This window comes from Callorhinus ursinus, unplaced genomic scaffold, assembly GCF_003265705.2.
Source record: "Callorhinus ursinus isolate GAN/ISIS: 27379988/994484 unplaced genomic scaffold, GSC_fseal_2.0 scaffold72, whole genome shotgun sequence".
Taxonomy (NCBI): Eukaryota; Metazoa; Chordata; class Mammalia; order Carnivora; family Otariidae; genus Callorhinus; species Callorhinus ursinus.
Genome location: NW_027397134.1, coordinates 1,754,101 through 1,773,017, shown reverse-complemented (window position 1 = coordinate 1,773,017; position 18,917 = coordinate 1,754,101). Strand labels below are relative to the sequence as shown.

The 18,917-nt window shown below is 46.8% G+C and overlaps 1 long non-coding RNA gene across 1 annotated transcript; it reads right to left on the bottom strand.

Annotated features, from left to right (window-relative positions):
• Positions 1 to 5,425: 5,425 nt before the first annotated feature.
• On the bottom strand, positions 5,426 to 16,799 carry LOC141371463 (uncharacterized). Its single transcript, XR_012376425.1, has 3 exons — positions 16,576 to 16,799; positions 15,637 to 15,763; positions 5,426 to 5,525 (listed from the first exon to the last, which is right to left on the bottom strand). It is a non-coding gene; the product is annotated as an uncharacterized lncRNA (long non-coding RNA).
• Between the last annotated feature and the right edge of the window lie 2,118 nt (positions 16,800 to 18,917).

The following is an 18,917-nucleotide window of genomic DNA, read 5'->3' as shown; positions in this document are numbered from 1 at the left end:
TCTCTAATTGTCAGCTCTGGCCACACAAAGAGCAGTGGATCCCAGCAGCACATAACCTTCCCTGACCGAGTTAGTTGAGAAAGCCAAGCTTTCTGGTTGACGGAAGATCACCTCTCTTTAATTACCATTTTGAAAATTACCTTTTGCATAGAAATCTTTGCAAAATGTACTCTGTTCTTTGATAGCTTGGACAGGGGCCCTTGAACTAAATCTCAAATCTATTGTTATGAGCATCACTTATTTTCCAGTGAGAGATGAAAGGCTCTACACAGGGTAGGGGCACTTGCCCTTTCACAAGGTGGCCCTGGACCACTCACGTTGCAACATTAGTGAGACTTCTCAGCAGCCCTTTTCCTCCCTGGCCACTAGAGCATCATGGTCACCCTTATCTGCTTTTGCCTACCAGGTGTTTGCTTCCTTCCTCCCTTTCCTTTGTTGCATCCAACCTGCAGACAAGGTTAGCTAACTGCTTTTGTTAGTATTGTGCACAAAATCAAGGTAACTAGGCTCTGAGTGAGAGTCGAGAGTTGCTGGCTAAGATGAAGGATTTAGGGGCACCTGAGTAGCTCAGTTGTTAAGCGTCTGCCTTCGGCTCAGGTCGTGATCCCAGGGTCCTGGGATCGAGCCCCGCATCAGGCTCCCTCCTCGGCTGGGAGTCTGCTTCTCCCTCTCTCACTCTCCCTGCTTGTGTTCCCTCTCTCGCTCTCTCTCTCTCTCTGTCAAATAAATAAATAAAATTTAAAAAGGAAAAAAAAGGATGAAGGATTTAGAACTTTAAGATCCTTGCTCTTATTGGCTGCTGGGTGGACACTAAGAGTCCTGGTACCCAATTAAAAGATTGCTGGACCAGGCTGAACAAAGGTTCCATCTTCTTCATGCATGCATTCATTCATTCATCATGGTTTTGTAGAGCTCCAGCTTCATGCCAGATGTTGTTCTCAGCACACGGACTCAGGGATTCCAGCAGCTTTCTGGATAGCTGAACTTTCCAGAGAGGTGAGTCATGAATAGCTGAGGTGTTGCTGAGTAAGACATGTGACCATTCCTTAAGATATACCCAGTGGATACACAAGGATATATGCCAACACTCAGAAACACACACATATACACACGTATGTGTCTGCAAACACGCACACACAAACATCAGGCAATGCATTTGAAAGGCTAAGTGTGAGGTGGGGCAGCAGAGCATTTGGGGCATATGGGCAGGTTGGAGTGGGACAGGGAGGTCCCTTGGTACTTCATTATCATCTCCTCTATTTCAACTGAGACTTTCATGCCCAAGAAACCAAGGGGAGTGTCAGGAGACCTGGGACTTAGGCCCTGTATTGCAGATGACTCTCTGCACAACTGTGATCTTTTCTTTCTTTCTTTTTTTTTTTTTGCATTCTTTTATTGCGATATAATTGACCTAATATAACATACAGGTGAAGAGTACAGCATAACGATTGATGTATTGTGAAATGAATGTCATCACCACACAGTGACAATTTTTTTCTTGTGATGAGAACTTTTAAGAGCTACTCTCAGCAACTTCTAGATATACAATACAGTCTTATTAACTATAGTCACCATGCTCTACATTACATCCCCAGAACATATTTATTTTATAACTGGAAGTTTGTTCCTCCTTCACTAACTCCTCCAACCCTCCAGCCTCCACCTCTGGCAACCCCACCAATCTGCTCTCTATGAGGTCAGTTTTGTGGCGATTTTTTTGTTTTATTTTGTTTTTTTGTTTTTTTAAGATTGCCCATATGAGTGAGATCAGATAGTATTTGTCTTTTTCGGTCTGACTTATTTCACTAAGCATAATGCCCTCAAGGTCCATCCATGTGGTCAAAAATGGCAGGATTTCCTTCCTTTTTATGACAATAATATTCCATTGTATGCATACGCATCTTCTTGATTCATTCATCTACTGATGGACACTTGGATTGTCTCCATGTCTTATCTATTATAAATAATGCAGCAAAGAGCACGGGGGTACAGGTATCTTTTTGAGATAGTGATTCTAGTTTCTCTGGATAAATACCCAAAAGTGGAATTGCCAGATTATAGGGTAATTCTATTTTTAACTTTTTGAGGAAACTCCATACTGTTTTCCAGAGTATCTGTACCAGCTTGCATTCCTACCAACAGTGCACGGGGGTTCCCTTTTCTCCACATCCTCGCCAACACTGGTTATTTCTTGTCTTTTCAATTCTAGCCATTCTGACAGGTGTGAGGTGGTATCTTGCTGTGGCTTTGATTTGCATTTCCCGGATGATGAGGGATGGCAGACACCGTCTCGTGGACCTGTCCACCTTTTGTATGTCTTCTTTGGAAAAATTCCTATTCAGATTCTCTACCCTTATATTTTTTCTCATTTGCTGCATTTATCGTATTCATTTGCATCCATAGTTGTCCTCTAAAAATTTTGCTTTTCAAATCAGAGTTTTTATGTGTTTTCCAGTTTTCCTGAGATGTAATTGACATACGTCACCATGGAAGTTTAAGACACCCAGCATAACGGTTTGAATCACATATGCTGTGAAATGATTGCCATAGCAAGTTTAGTTACCATCCATCATCTCATATAGATACAATAAAAAAAAAAGTAAAAAAGAGAAAAAAATTTTTTCCTTGGGATGAGAACTCTTAGGATTTGCTCCCATAACAATGTCCCCATGTGTCACACGGCAAAGTTGCTACGGGCATCATGTCATACGTTCCATCCCTAGAACTTGTTTCTCCTGCAACTGCAAGTTTGTACCTTTTGACCTTCTCCCACTTCCTCTTCCCTGTCTTCTCTACTCTTTTTTTTTTTATCAGATTATTTGTGACCTGAAAAAAAGCCCTTTCCCCAATCTGGGTCTTGGTTCCCCAACTTGATAGCTGGAGCTCATTTGAGTTAAAGCACTCTAAATCTTCTGATTCTGATAATATAATTGATCATACTAATCTTGCATTGAGTGCTTGCCACATTCTAAGAGTCATACATGCATCTTCTTTAATCCTTACTTTAACACAACGAAGCAGATGCTTTCCCATTTTACAGATGAGCAAACTGAGGCTTTAGGCAATTAAGTGGCCTGCCCAGAGTCATGCAGCTAATTAGTGTCAGAGCTGGAATCCGGACCCAGGCAGTCTGCCCCAGAGCCCACATTCTTAACCACCGGTATGCTGCACTTCTAACATCCCGTGCTTGTTCTGGAGTCCCATGTTCACAACCAGTCATGCCTTTCTGAGTTTCCCCAGGTCTCCTGCTTAGGACCTTTGTCAGCAACATCTCAGAGCTCATGGAGGACGGGGAGGGGGTGTGGGACAGAGGGAAGGGGAGAGCCAGGGCTCAGAAGCCTTGGAGCTCCTGACAGGCTGGCACCCCGAGATCCCCAGACCCAGTCCCCCTGCACGTTCATCTGGCACCGGCTGGCAGATGGGTATGCTGGCCAGTCTCGCCAGCTTGCCAGCTGGCTCAGAGCACCCAGGGGCTGGCACCTTGGACACTTGGATGGGCTGCCGGCCCACCTCCCCCAGCCTTGCAGCTGGCAGTGAGGAGCAGATGGGCCAGCCGGCCGGGCCGTTGGCTCTCCAGTAAGCTGCCAGCTGGCTTTGCTGTGCCTGGTGCCTTGGCACCTCTGGGCTGGCATCGGTGGGCAGGAGGGCTGACATGCTGGCTTCCTATGGATGGGCACCTGGCACAAGCAACAGAGAGGAGGGTTCCTCAGCCCCCTCCTGGCTGCCCCCTTAAATGTCCAGGGACCTCGTCCAATGGTGGTTGAAGCCAGAACCCACCTGCCATCCCCCGGAAGAGTCTGCAGTGGGAGCAAGCTCCCTCTCCCACATTTTCTATTATCTGTGTTGATTTTCACAAGCCTCGGCCTCCCTGGGATGTGCTGCATTCCTGCCCTCTGACTCCCAACATTCTCACCTGCTAGGGAAGGGGTGTCCCCCAGGCCCCACCAGCTCCTCTCTGCCTCCCTTGGAGTCTGGCCACCTGTCCTTGTTCAGTTTGGCTACTTCGGAGGCTCAGCTTCTGCAGCTGCCAGAGGACCCACCCCTCGAGGGCCAGGATTCCTGTGAAATGCTATGTGAAAACCCAGAAGATGTGGGTTCCAGTCCCGGCACGCCCCCATGTGTGCCGTGAGAACCTGGACATGCACCTCTCCCTCTCTAGGCCTTGGTTTTCCCATCACTTCTTTCTCATCTCTCACTCCAAAGTAAAGAGGTTGGAATAGAGTAACATCTCATCTTGGGGTCCCTAGATGAAATTCGCTGGGATCAAGACCCCTGACTCTATGCACAATCTCGTGTGTTTGGGTGGTGTTACATATTGTGTCCCCCCAAAAGATGTTGAAGTCCTACCTCCCCCAGGACCTGTGAATGGGATCTTATTTGGAAACAGAAGACCAGGTTAAGATGAAGTCATTAGGGTGGCCCTAATCCAACATGACCGTGTCCTTATCAAAGGGGAAATCTGGACACAGAGATAGACACACATAATGGGGAGATTACGTGAAGACACAGGGAATCCATCTATAAGCCGAGGAACACTGAGCCCCCAGAATCCAGGGGAGAGCCCTGGAACCAATACTCCCTCACGGCCCTTAGAAGGGGCCAACCCTGCTGATGCCTCAACTTCAGTCTTCCACTTTCCAGGACTGTGAGACAATGAATTTCTGTTGTTCAAATCCACCCAGTTCGTGGTCCTTTGTTACAGCAGCCCGGACCATGAATATGGGTGGGGATAGAATTTTCTAGAAAACTCTCCATACATTTCCTCAGGTTATCAAAAGGGCTTCTGACCCACCCCACCCTACTCAGACCATTAAAGTCCTTTCCAATCCTGATATTCTAGAATTCTACATAATGAAGGGTATGGAAGAGAAAAACATGACAGTGGGTCTGGCTCTCCAGAGGATGCTTTATTCAGGCAAACTGAATTCATTACCCATGATTTCAAATTTGAAGGAACTTAATCAAGACTAAAGGCCAGCCCCTTTTTAATATCTAGCTTTGGATGTGATATCAGAAGACCTTGGTTCAAACCCCAGTCCCCCTGTTTTCTGGATGAGAGACTGATTAAGCCTGGAGAGCCCAATAAGAAGGCAAGTGAAAATATGAATCAAGCAACTTTAAAAATTAATATCTTCTCGTCCTCTCATTCCACTTCTGGGCATCTATCTGAGGCTCTGTGTCAGATTATAGAAAAAGTTTTATTTACTAAGGCATTTATTGAAGCAATTGGTTTATAAATTTGAAAAACCAAGAAGGAAACAACTGTCCCTGAATGGGGTTTGGTGGTTTAAGATACTGTCAGCCACGGGAATAGGCACCTGACTTGGATACCTGACAGGCTCAGGATATCTGTTATCTCACCTTGTGGGAAGCCCAGGGGGAGGGTGCACTGATGAGAGGACTCCAGGGGTCTGCATCTGCTCTGCTGCCTCCTTCCCTGAAAGCTGGTTTTGTCCCTGTGATGGCTCTCCTCATGGACACAAAATGGTTGCAGAGCTCCTGGCATCACTCCCAGATCCAGACACCTGCAGAGAAAGAACAGGAGCATTGTCTCAAGAATGCTTCCTTGTAAGTGTCAAGCAACCTTTCCCAGAGCCCCACACACCCCCAGCAAACTTTCTTTCGTATCTTATCGCTTGTGGTTGGGTTGTGTGCCCAGATCTTACCCAACTCTGAAAGAGAGATGATCTCTGATTATTGGCATAATCAGTCAGGGCCTGCCTGTGAGCTTGGAGATGGAGCTGGCTCCAGACAAAGAGGGTGAACTTGGACTCTATCAGAAAGGAAGAGGTAGGGGTCAGAACTGAATGTCTGGTAGGCAATCAACAGGGAGATGATTCACCATAGGTGTGTTAGCCACTAGTTAGTAGATTAGTAGTAATTAAAAAGTTAGAATTACATTAAAAAGGCAAAATAACAAACAGGTGCAGAATGTGAAACATACATGACAAGAGCTGGTATCATCAATGAGAATGCATTCTTGCAAATCAGGAAGACCAACACTCCCATATGACTGGCTAGCATGAGTATGTAAATGAGATACAAATAGGCACTGGTTCAGGGAAAAAAATAAAGTTAATATCACTGATAATCAATACACTTTGCCTGAAACCTGGCCAGGTATATAGAAAATCACTGCTGCATTTTTGTGGAAACAGTCACTCAAATGCATTGTTGGTAGGTGCACAAATGGGTACAGTAAGTTGGCCTTGAGATCATACCTATTTTATTTTTTTTAACTAAGCAAAATTCACATAACGTAAAATTAAGCATTTTAAAGTGGGCAATTTGGTGGCATTTAGCACATTCACCGTGTTGTGCGACCGTGACTTCTACCTAGCTCCAAAGCATTTTCATCACCCCCAAAAGAAAACCCCGTGCCCACTAAGCAGCCACTTCCCATTCCCCTACCCCCTCTAGCCTGACACCCACCAACCTGCTTTCTGTCTCTCTGAATTTAACCTATTCTGGATTTTCATATAAATGGAATCATGCAACCCGTGACCTTCTGTGTCTGGCTTCTTTCACTCAGCATCATGTCTTCTAGGCTCATCCATGTTACGGCATGTATCAATACCTCATGCCTTTTTATGGCTGAATAATAGTCTGTGGTATGTGCCTGCTTTCTGACCCCTCAATTCAGCTTCTGGAAATTTTTCCCAAGAAAATTATCATGAGGTTGTGCAAAGAAGAGCTACCTGGATCTTCCTGAAGATGTTATTTAGATGGCCACAAGATGAGCCTGGAGAAATTATTTATGATTAATCTATACGATGGGATACCATGAAAGCTCCATCAGTTATACTGCAGTAGAATATTTTATAATACTAGAAAATACTTATGACATCTTGATCATTTTTTGAAAAGCAAATTATACACCCGCATTCTTCACACGGTCCCATTGTCACTCATTGTTTACATTACATTTATGTTCTTTACATAATTTACTCATTCTATGACATCATTATCATATTTGCCACCCATCTCTCCATTCTTTACATGACATTTACATTACGTATATTCGCTACTTAGGGAGCACCTACTGTGTGCTAGGCACTGTTCTGGGTGCTGATTACAAAGCTGTGATTTAAATAGATGGAAGTGACTGACCTCGGGTAGCTTTCTACATTCTAGTGTGTGTGTCTAAGTTTGGTGGGGGAATGGATAGGGGTAGGGGGTCCCAGGGAGGAAGGTAAGAGCAGGTTTTAGGCACGTGTGTTGAGGGTCTGGGTGTATCTTTCTTTCTTTCTATGTGCCTGTAATGTCCACAATTTCTTCTATAAACAGATGTGTTACTTTAAAATCAGGGGGGGGAGAAAGCAGTCTTGGAAGTGGTGGGCTTTTTAAGAACTAGCTACATCACAACATTTAAATAAAACTGCAGAATTTAAATTTTATAGAGCCTACACTTAAATATATCTGAGTAGAAACCCACTTTCTTTGTATAGTGATTGGCACATAGTGGGTGTTCAATAAATACCTGTTGGATGAATAGTTTATTTTTTCCTTTATTTCTGGTTTGAGGTTTTTGTGGGCTTTTTTTTTTTTTTGCATTTGTATTTCCCATGTTTTCCTCTGGAGCATGCAGTTCCTTTCTTTCTGAAACAAAATATCATTTTCTTTAAAAAAAAAAAACCTAGGCGTATAATACATTTGCAAGGTAAATAAACTGTAGTGTAAGGAGCTAAATGAAACCAGGTCTGCGCAGAGTGCCTTCCACCTCATAGTAGGCCTTCTAGAAATGTTTGTTCCTTCTTTCCTCCCTGGAGTGCTTTAAAAAGGATCCTATTTACAAGAGAAAATTGATTCCCACACAACTGTTTTTCTCCTGCACATCTGTGATATAAATCAGAGCCTTCCTGAAGAGCATCCTCCGAGCTCATAAACTCTCAGAACTGGGAAGGACCTTGAAAACTCCCCTTCCTGCCCTCTTCCGTACAATCCCAATCTACAGATGAGGATAATGAGGACCAGAGAGGGGAATGACCTGCCCCAGGCCACAGAGGAGGCCAGCAACAGAGCAGGAATGCGAACCGTCTTAGTCTATGGGGCCGCCATAACAAAATGCCAGAGTCTGGGCGGCTGACTTGAGAGACGTTTATTTTCCTGCAGTTGCGGAGACTGGAAGTCCAAGATCAAGGTGTGGGCAGAGCTCATGTCTGCCAAGAGCTCTCTTCCTGGCTTGCTCACTGTGTCCTTGAGGGGTCTTTCCTCTGCTTGTGTGGAGAGAGACTCAATGCTCTGGTTACTCTTGCTCTTCTTATAAGACACCAGTCCTGGGGGATCAAGGCTCCAACCTCATGACCCCATTTAACCTTCATGACCTTCTTAATGATCCCTTCTCCAAATACAGTCACTTTAGGAGTTAGGGCTTCAGCATAGGAATTTGGAGGGCACATAATTCAGCCCATAACCGAGACCTACTCTTCACCTCCCTGAATCCAGTTCTTTCCACCATGTCCAGCTACCCCTGCTGCTTTGCACAGAAAGGATGCTCAGGATATAACAACACGTTACGATCCCTGGGAAGGAATGAGCTTTCTGCTGGGAGCTTCTGCCTCCCCTACTCAAATCCACACTTCCACTGGAGGCTGCCTTCATCCTTGCAAAGAGACAGCGTCCAGCTTCTAGACGAAAAGTTCTAGCAGGCGCCCTCTCTGCCTTTGCTGTGACACTCTGACAGTGGAGTTTCCTAAGACACATGCATGCTAGTGCATTCTACATTTCCTGAGCTCCCCTAACCCCCGTGGCCAGCTCCTGCATTGGGCTCCAGGGCACAGAACCAAGCATTGCTCCTCTTTCCTGGCTACAGATGCCAGTGAAAGACACACAAACAGACGACACAAACGGTAGACATGATGCAAAGACCCACATCCCGGTGAGGACAGTCTCAGGAGAGGAGCAGATGTTGTTTCTGGCAAACCTGGACAGATGCTTCCACGAAGGCAGTGACCTTAGGACCATGTTCTTAAAGCACAGACCCCTACACCAGTGTACAGGGATGGGACACACTGAGGCCCGGAAACCAGTGGGATTGTATGCAAGATGGTGGGAATGTGTGTTTGTTCCTTAGGAGATAACATGCAATTTTTCATCTGATTGTCCAAAGGGATGTGAAGTCCCTCTTGCCCTCAGAGTTTAAGAACCCCTGTCTTACTAGATGAGAAGGTGTTTCTAGCTGCAGAAGCTGGAGAAAGGCATTGCAAGCATAGAAGCAGCATGTGTAAATACAAGGGGATATAAATATGTGTGGCAGGTTGGAAAAAGAGAGTCCTGGCCCCTCAGGCAGAGGGGGTGGTGGGGAAGCAGGAGGGCAGATGGGTGCCACCTCCTAAACACCTAGCTCCCTTTGGTCTGGGTAAGAGATCTCTCTGGTAGATGCATCAGGAAGAAATCCTGATGCTCAAGGTTGTACTTCTCTTAGGTCCTATTAACTCCAGAGATGCCCTTTTGCTGTTTACACTCTACTTTAAACTCCACATAACCCAAGTGTTCCTAGAGCCCTGTGGTCTGGGGAAGAGCAACATTCCCTGGACAGCTGGTTGGAAATATAGAATCTCAGATCTCACCCCAGACCTACTAAATCCAAATCTGCATGCTACCAAGATCCCCCAGCACAGGGCCACGTTTGACGAGTGATGTCCTGGCAAACTCCTATCGCTCAGAAAGTCCACTCTGATGGCTTTCCCCCAGCCTGGGTCAGATCAGACTGGCACTACCAACATGCCATGTTGCAGAGGGGGAAACAGGCTGGGGGGCAGGGATGGGGATTGGCCAGAGTCACAGGGTTGATGGGTCCTGGCCACACCAACGTGTCCCCCACCCTGGGTTGCCTTCCATGTAATCTCAAGACAAGAGCCATCAGCTCTGACAGCCTGCCCCCTGCCCCCACCAGAGCCCTGCCAGGGACACCAAAGGAGGGAACTGTCCACACCCTCCGTCTCTCCTACCCACCCCCTGCATCCTCCCAACTCCCCGGTCATGTATAAAACATTCCCAGAAACCACTTACTCCTCATGCATTTTCCATGAAGCCGGGCCCAAGTTAAAACATATAAACATAAAAATATCAAGAAGCACTTTTTTAAAAAAGGACATGTTTCATAAAATACCAAGAGACCCATTTCCACGCTTGCCCTCCTCCCAGGGCCTCCTCCCAGGGTCGCTCCCCACTCCCTCCTCCTCTTGCCTGCTTTTCTCTCTGGCAGCCTCTGTCCCTTTCCTGCTAAACTCCAGCCTCCTTCCCCCCTTTCTCCCTTCATTTCTCTTCTGTATTTGTTCCACCCGTTCTTCTCTCCTCTCTGTGCCTGGACCTCTCCCTTCCCTCCAGCTCTCTCTCTCTCTGGATGGCTTTCCACCTGCATTCCATGACTTTTTCCTGCCTCTGTTTCCTTCTTTCTCTCCCTCGTGATCGCCCCCATTCTCTTGCTCCGACTCGCTTACTGAGTGTCTCCTGTTTTCTCCCTGCTTCGTGTCTGCCAGGGTCTCCGCTTGTCCCACACCCTTGAAAATGGCTCAGGATAAAAGGAATGACAACAATATTAAGAACGGGTGAAAATATGGAGCAACTGGAACCTTGAGCATTGTCGGTGGGCACAGACCGGGATGCAAACACTACAGAAATTGTTTGGCAGTTCTAGCAAAGCTAAAGGTGCCTTTACCCTGTGACCAGATGGTCTGTGTGCCTGGGTATGTTCTGAGAAGAAATGAGGGCTTAAATCCTCAAAAGGCCTGTACAAGAATACACACACCAGCTCCCTTCAAAATAGCTAAAACTGGATGCCACAGAGCAACCATCGATGGGAGGAATGGACAATGCGAATTTGTTTATTTATCTATTGGAATACGGCGAGGCAATAAAAGAATGAACCACCTACCACTTCGAGGAACGATATGGACCAATCTCCAAAACTTTTAGGTTTTGAGAAGAAAAAGCCTAGGCATACACGCACGCACGCGCATGCGCATACTGTATGCTTCCGTTTATAAGAAGCTCAAGAACAAGAAAAATGAATCTGTGATCCAAAAAGTCAGAAGAGTAGCTATCCTTGGGGAGGAGTGTATAGATTGTCAGGAGAGCCTGCCGGGGGTGTCGGGAACGTTCTATGTCTTGATCCGGGAACACTATGAACTTGGGTAAAATGCCAATATTACACTGAATGCACTTACTACTCCTTCAGTTTACTATATGTGAGGTTTGCCACAATTAACACATATAAAGAAAAAAATCATGATACATGACTTTGCTTATCATAATAATTATTATTATTACCGCCATGGGCAAATGGCTCGGACTCAGGGCCTGCAACTCAGACTGTTTCCAATCCCATTGATTAAGATGGGGACAGGCTTCTATGTCCCACCTTCCTCTTAGACTGGCTCACAAACATCACCGTCCCTGGGAGGGCCAACTCCCCCGAGGCCCTAAGAGAGAGAAATTGCTCCCATCCTGTTTCCACAACCCAGGTATCTTTCTGATGCTTTGGGGTTTCTTCCCCTGTGTCATCTGCAACTATTATGATGATGGTTGAACTCAACGCTTACCCTGATAACCAAGTAGTTCATTAACAGCACAAAACTTGAACCCAAGTTAGTGGAAAGAGGGTGACCTCCTTGCAAACCTTGGGGAAGTCTTTCTGCCCACAGAGCCATCAGAATGCTCTTATAGCCAACAGGGGAGACTGCAGGGAATCAAAACTCCAGCTTGGGGACTCTGAAAGGACCTTTATTTATGTTTTTCTTCTTTATTTGAATCTTCCCAGGAGGGGTGGAAAACAAGGAACCCAGGTTTTTTTTCTGTTTCTGCTGCGTGGGTGTGAGCCCAACACACATGGCCCTTGGAGGCAAACTAAAACCCACTTATTTTCATCGAAGGGGAGGAACCAGGACCAGAGGGACCCGAGCACTATTAGTTAAATAATGGTGCTTAAAAATGCATTGAATTTAGCTGCCTCCCTCCCCCCCTAAAAAAATCTGGAATTTTCCTATTGAGTATACTTTTTTCCCCTTGCTTATGAATATTAATGCTCCTCTCAGAGAGATCTACTTGAAAAAAACAAGAATAAATTAAATACCTACAGATTTTTCTAATTCCTCTTTTTGGTGACATGCCGTCATTACATCAAATTACTGAGATGGGCCCGCTCCCTTTTTTTTCTTTTTGGGTAAAATTATGGAATATAAAGTATATGTAAATGGAGCAAAGGAGGAAAAAAAAAAAAACCTGCGAAGGAAGAATAGGGAAGGAGAAGCATTAGGTATTCTGCCTGCGTAGTAGTCAGCCAATTAATCAAGCAGTGGCGAGAAAAAGATGCAGAGGGATGAGTTCGCCCTTCACGTTGATGGGGCCGGCGCAGGGCAAACGCTCCGGCACCTGAGCTCACGGTTAGGCATGCAGAAAGGGATCATGGGAATATCTTCCCGTCTTTGTCTTTCTCGTGAAGGATGGAAAATGTCAAGCTGTTGTTTGGCTGGATTGAGGGGGGTGGGGGAGAGTTGAGGAGAATTCACAGTCTGGCAAGGCAAGGTTTTAACTCTTTGAGACTATCTCTGCCTCCCCTCCCTCCCCAGCCCCCAGCTCCACCTTCTTCTTCTCCCAGCCCCTGAGCACATCTGTAGGGAACTCTGACTGCAAACAGCAAGTGGGAGGGAGCTGATTGATGGTGACATGCAGACTGGGGCAGCCAGTGTATGCATGTGCATGTGTGTGTGTTCCTCTGCACATGTGTCATGGGGTGGGGGTGGGGGCCAGAGGCATTTTCCCTTTCCCCCATAAGTGTTCTTTGTTCACTCTGGAAATGAGCGCGCATGACCCCTTCTCTCTCCAGCTCCGTTTCATCCCCTTGGAAGTGAGTGGTGCCTTGAAATCTGAGAGTGGCCACAAAAAGGATAGTAGTAGTGGTGAGGTTTTGAGGCTTTGGGGCTCCCTCTGCATGGCCCTCGATGTGCTGAGGCCACCCAGGAGAATGACCTGACAGACGTCCCCTAGAGCAGCCAGAATTCCAGTGTGACTCTGAAGAGCTGACCATCCCCAGGGCTGGTGCTGGAGGGAGAGCCTCAGCACAGGGATTACCACCTGCACCAATAACACTGATAGTAATAATAATTATTATTAACACTTATAAAATTACAATTGTAATAACCTGCCAACTTCCATTAGCAATGCCTTGTCTTGACTCCTTTAAATTCCTGTGTCAGTTCACTTTTTAAAAATTCTGGCAAATCCTTGATTCCAAGGAAAGGTGTGTCATCGAATCACTCATTGAGAAAATAAATATTTGATTCTCTTCACCTTCCCTGGGAATGGACATTGAGTGGTCTACATGACAAATGAGATGCTGAGGGTGGAAAAGGGAGGAAAGTTGATCTAGACCCACTACTCCACTTCCCACTCCAAATATCGTTGTAGTTTTGGCCAGAGACCATTGGGCAAAATGCCCTATACCCTGCTTGATCACTCTCACCCAGGACCAGCACGTGACCATTACCAGCTCATCATGTGGTCCCAGTGTGAGCCCCAGATATTGGATTCAATCCATACTCAAAGTGTGGTCCATGGACAAGCAGCATCCTTCCACCTGAGAGTTCACTAGAAATGTGAAATCTTTGGCCCCATCCCTAGCGAATCAGAATCTGCATTCCAAATCCCAGGGGGTTTGTGTACACATTAAAGTTGGACACACACTCTTTTAAAACAAATTTCCTCCCCACATTTACTATATGAAATCTGGATGAGTCTGACGATTAAAGGGAGCCTCTACTCCATGAAATACGGTAACAGGTAGCTTTCCCTTGCAAGTGTAAGCACATACCTTATTTCAGCCCATCCTCACAACCCAAGAGATGGGCACCATTGCTACCTCCTATTACTGAAAAGGTCATGGAAGCACAGAGGGGTACGGTAACTTGCCCAAGGACACACAGCCAGTAAGTGGCATCACCAGCATTTGAACTGAAGCACCAGAATCCACGGACTTAACCTCCAGGCCGGTGATTCTCAGACTTGAGCATGCATCAGAATCACCCCAGGCCTTGTTGAAACAACAATTTCTGGGCCCCACCCCAAAGTTTCAGATACAGAGGTTTGGGGTGGAGCCCGGAATTTGCATCTCTAACAATTTCCAGGGACCACTGAGAACCCCTGCTCACTGCAGGGCCATCACTCCTGCTAAGAAACCATCTAGTTAAGTATGAACTCCAACCCCATACAATTAAGATGCAAATCAGCGCCTCTGCCCTAAAAAGGAAAAAAAAAAATGTTGGGAAGGGGAGTGGGGTCAGTGGGAAATTTCAAACAACTAAAATCCAAACAAACCAACAAAGCAAAAGGCACTCCAGAGACAGTCCAATTGCCTTTTGATGATCCCTTATTTGGTGGCATTAGCTGTCCCGACACTCCTCATGGCCATGGCTAATTGAGGGTACATTGCAGCATCATTGCTCTAATAATCCTTTCTGTTATTTAACCGGGACAATACATGGTGTTATAATGAGTTTCCTTCCTCTGTTCATTAAACAGACATTTACAAGGCCCATCCTGTCCTGGCCGGGCTCTGTGCAGGTCACTGGAGACTGAGACAGATGAGCTGCCCGCCCTTTCCTCTGACAACTCTCAAGTGGCCGGCCACACCCTTCCAACTGAGGGGGGAAGGGGTGCATAATTCCGGGAAAACAGGGTCCTGAAAGGGATTCACAGCTGAAGGTTGCTTTCTTATAGGTGTATATATTTTGTAAAAGTTATATCTGTTAGTGGACTAAAATAATAGTAATGATGATGATGATCATTTTAAAATACAAAACTGAAAATAAAACCCCCAAAGTCCCTCTTCCCTAGGATAATCACTCAAAAATTTTTTGACAAGTATCCTTTTAGATCCCTCTCCATCACTCTCCCCCCATCACATACAGGTACATAACGAGGCACAGATCTCCACATGTCAGGGGAGTGGTAGAAAAATACTACATCCGGCATTTAAGAGCCAAAAAGGTGTCAGGGGAAGGAAGGAAATATCTGCTGAGATCCAGAAGTATAAAATGCAGGCCAACAGCCCAGAAGACTGTATCCAGGGTCAGAGGTGGGAGGCAGATAGCAGCAGGTAGGGCTGGGCATGCAGAAAGACCTGGATCCTGAGAACTCACCAGGCCCCGGTAATGCAGTTTGGATTTTACCCTAAAAGGAAAAGGGAGCCATGGCAGGTTCTAGGCAGAGAGAAGACTGGGTCAATTTTGCCTCTAGGGGAGAGCTCTCTGGTGGCTGGTGTGGGAGGTGGACTGAATGGAAACAAGCCAGAAGCAGAAGGCTGGCTGCATCAGATTCACCTGAGCTAAGGAATTAAAAAAGAATGATGTCAGGATGCCGAAGCAGGGGGAGGGGCACGTCTGGGTGGCCGGTATTTCCCAATCAAGGGAAAAAGGAGTCCTGGCTTTCTGATGCCTCCTTTTTGCAAACTCCAAAGAGAAGCAGGAAAAAAATGCCCCAGACTTGCCCCGTGTAAGTCTCTTCATCTCTCTGAGCCTCAGTTTCCAGATCTACAAAATCAGATTCAAATTCCTGCCTAGCCAGCTGTTCAAACCACCAGTGGTTACAGCTGGATTTTGCAAATTATAAAGTTTCTCACCAACAAGAGACTGTACTAACCTCTCTCGTCCTTACGGTGAATGGTGTTTGCAACTCTTGTTTCATAGAACTTTCCACACTTAACCTTCTGTTTGCATTCCTGCGCATCTTTCCTCTTCTGCCCCCAGAGCTGGACTGTCACCTCGAACTATCTGTGAGGAGAGGAATGTTGTAGATCTGCGCTGGTGCAGACAGAAGAGGTAAGATCTTGGAGTCGGGCAGGTCTGGGTTCAAATGCCAGCTCTCTTACTTTCTCCATCTGTGACTGTCGACGAGTTTCCTCACCTCTCCAGGGCCCCATTTCTCCCCCCTGTAATAATGGCATGGGGGAGGATTTCCCACTTCAACAACTTGACAAAGATTACATGAAACACAGCCTGTGCAATCACCTAGCTCAGTACCAGCCACATAGCAGGTGCTCAGTGAATGCAGTTCCCTTAACCAGCCACCCTGGCCAGACATGGGCTGAGTGAACAGCTAGAAAGGAAGGGGGGGGGAGGGTCTTCTCTGCTTCCGAAGGGTAGTAATAATTATAACACCACCATCATATCACCACAGCTAGCATTGAGGACCCCCTACATGTCTGCAGCGCTTAGCTACATTCCTTAGGTGTGAAAATCATCTTTATTATCCCATGTGGCAGTCCCTCTAGGTAGATGCTATTATCCCCATGTCACAGATAAGAAAACTAAAGCCCAGAAAGGTAAGCTAATTTGTCCAAGGTCACACAGGAGCTGAGAGTCAAAATCAAGTCACCTGTTCCCTGTGCTGTGTTCTTATAAAACATAAAGATAAATGACCTCTTATTAGTTAACTGTATCATCTAATTTTAACTGAGCCCCTCCCACATATGAGACGTTTATCAGATTTTATCTACAGCCCTCACACTATCCTTTCAGAGAGGCATTGTCAACCCCATTGCATAGACGGTCAAACCGAGGCTCAGAGAGGTGAAGCCACTTGCCTGCGGTCACACAGCCAGGAAGCGTCCAATCCCAGATCTGGAGACAAGTTGCAGACTCCAGGGTGGTGGTTTGACTTCACCGCCTCTGTGTGGAGGGTGGAGAAAGGAGGCTGGTCTGCAGGTGCCTTTCCCAGAGGGACACACACTTCCTTCCTCTTGTGAGTCCTCCCAACCCTGGGGGCGGGCGGCCCCTGAGCCAGAGGGCTTTAGAAGGATGCAACTGCTCTCTCTCTATTCAGTCTCCCTCAGTGGTTCATGCCTTCCAGCAATTTATTCCTCCTGGAATGTGCCTGTCTTGAGTTTCTATGTATGCTGTGAGTTTCTAAAATTCTGATATAAAGATGACACATTCCTATTTTTGGAGGAGAAACACCTCCACCCTATTCACCCTGAGAAGGGAGTACTAAGCTGAGGGCTGGAGACCTGGTTCAGGGACCGTGTGAGCCTCTCTGGGTCTCAGTGGCCCTATCCATAAAATGGGCAGGTTTGCCCAGGAGCCGAGCCCAACTTTTGACGCTCCATGGCTCTGCTTCTTAGATCTCTGACTCAAAGTCTAGACTCTGGAGAGCCAGCTGGTAACCCAGGCAGTTGCCTCCTCGGGGATGTTACCTACCCCAGGGGGATTTGTACTCTCTGCTTCCAAATCCTCGTTAAGTCAGAAATGCCCCCACAGAGGATAACAATACCTACCTTAAAGGAGTGGATCCAACCTTCCGATGTGAGAGGGGCAGACCCTGAAGAGGAGGGGCTGTGTCTTCGCCAACACTGAGGGCTCTTCCCTCTGTTCCCACCCACAACCACACCTGCCCACCTCAGTCTCTTCCAGAGCAGAAGTTACTGGCCCTGGAACAGCTAAGCCCTGGGAAAATTGCACCCCGTCCTTCTTGGTATTTTGTGAGGGATACAGTAAAAATGTATGAACGTGACATGGCGCTCACAATCAATTCTTAAGTGGGGAAAAAAATTACCACGTGAAAAAAGCAAGTTACAGAATGCTATGGATGGTATGATGCTATATTTTAAAGCTATACACTATTTAAACGTGTATTTATATGTATAAGTATAAATTTTATGGGGAAATGATGCTTGAGGCACATACAGCAAAATGCTAATGGTCGCTTTCTCTGGAAAGTAGGGAAAAAAAAAGGATTTTTCTAAAAAAACTTTCTCCCCCCAATGCCATAAACTGTAAGTCACTGAGGCGGGGATGGCACCCTCCAACCTCAGCATCTGGCAAAGCACACACACGCAGTAGGTGCACAATGAATATCTGCTGAAAGAATGGAAGGGAACTTTTCTGCACGTTTTCTAGAATGCAGATGAATTATACTTAAAGAGAGAAAACATTAGTAAGTGCTTCATGGTTAAGTAAATACTTTTAAAACAGGCAGGAAACTGGTCTGCTTGAAGCGCCTTCATGAGGGCCTGGGGGCCGGGACAGAAGAAGGAGGAAGGGCAGGAGAAGGGGAGGCTGTGGGAGGAGGTTGGAGGGTAAGGTGATGCTGTGCAGGGCAGTGGGCGGAGCCAGGCACCCATCCTTACATTGCAGGGGCTTTGGGACAACACCTGGGCTCAGCTTCCGGCACAAAGGCAACTTCAGACAGCACATCACGGAGGCAACATTCACAATATATTGGTGCCGAAACTGTCCTCCCTGGGCAGGGGCGAACAGCTCCCACATTTCCAGAATATGAGGATGGCGTGACAGTGAACTATCACTCCAACTTGCCTCACTAGCACTAAGGAAGTCCGCCATAGCAGAAACACCATCCCTTCCCCTGGCCTGCATGTCAGTCCAGGCCCCCAACCCAACCCGTGCTCCGGCCAGAAACCCATGATGCCCAGGTGGGAGGCCTCATCCAGATTCCCTTGCCTACCTCGTTCTTCGATGCTCAGGCCATTGACAGGCCAATGCTCAGGTCTGAGGCAGCCAGACTTAGGGTTGAGTTGGCTGCATATCTCCAACACTCAGTTTTCTCATCTGTAAAATGGGGACATGGACCTGGCAACCAGGCTCTCTCCTCTATCACCCTGCAAGCTTCTTCTCCTGCGTAAGCTATCTGAGGGGAGTCTCAGTGGCTCCCTGAGTCTACGGGGAAACGAGGCTGGACCAGGACCCCAGGCCACTCTCTACAGAGTGAGTTGCTCTGGCCGCCAACTGCAAGGAGCTACAAAGATGCTCCCCAGGTGGCCTCGAGTGCCTGGCAGTGGAGGACTTGCCAGGAGGTGCTGGCCTGTGTGCAGAACATGGGAAAGGCTGTTTTCTCTCCCTGTCATGGAACATCGGCTGTTCCTCTTCAAATTCACAACCGTGATCTGGCTTGAGGCCCACGGTTGT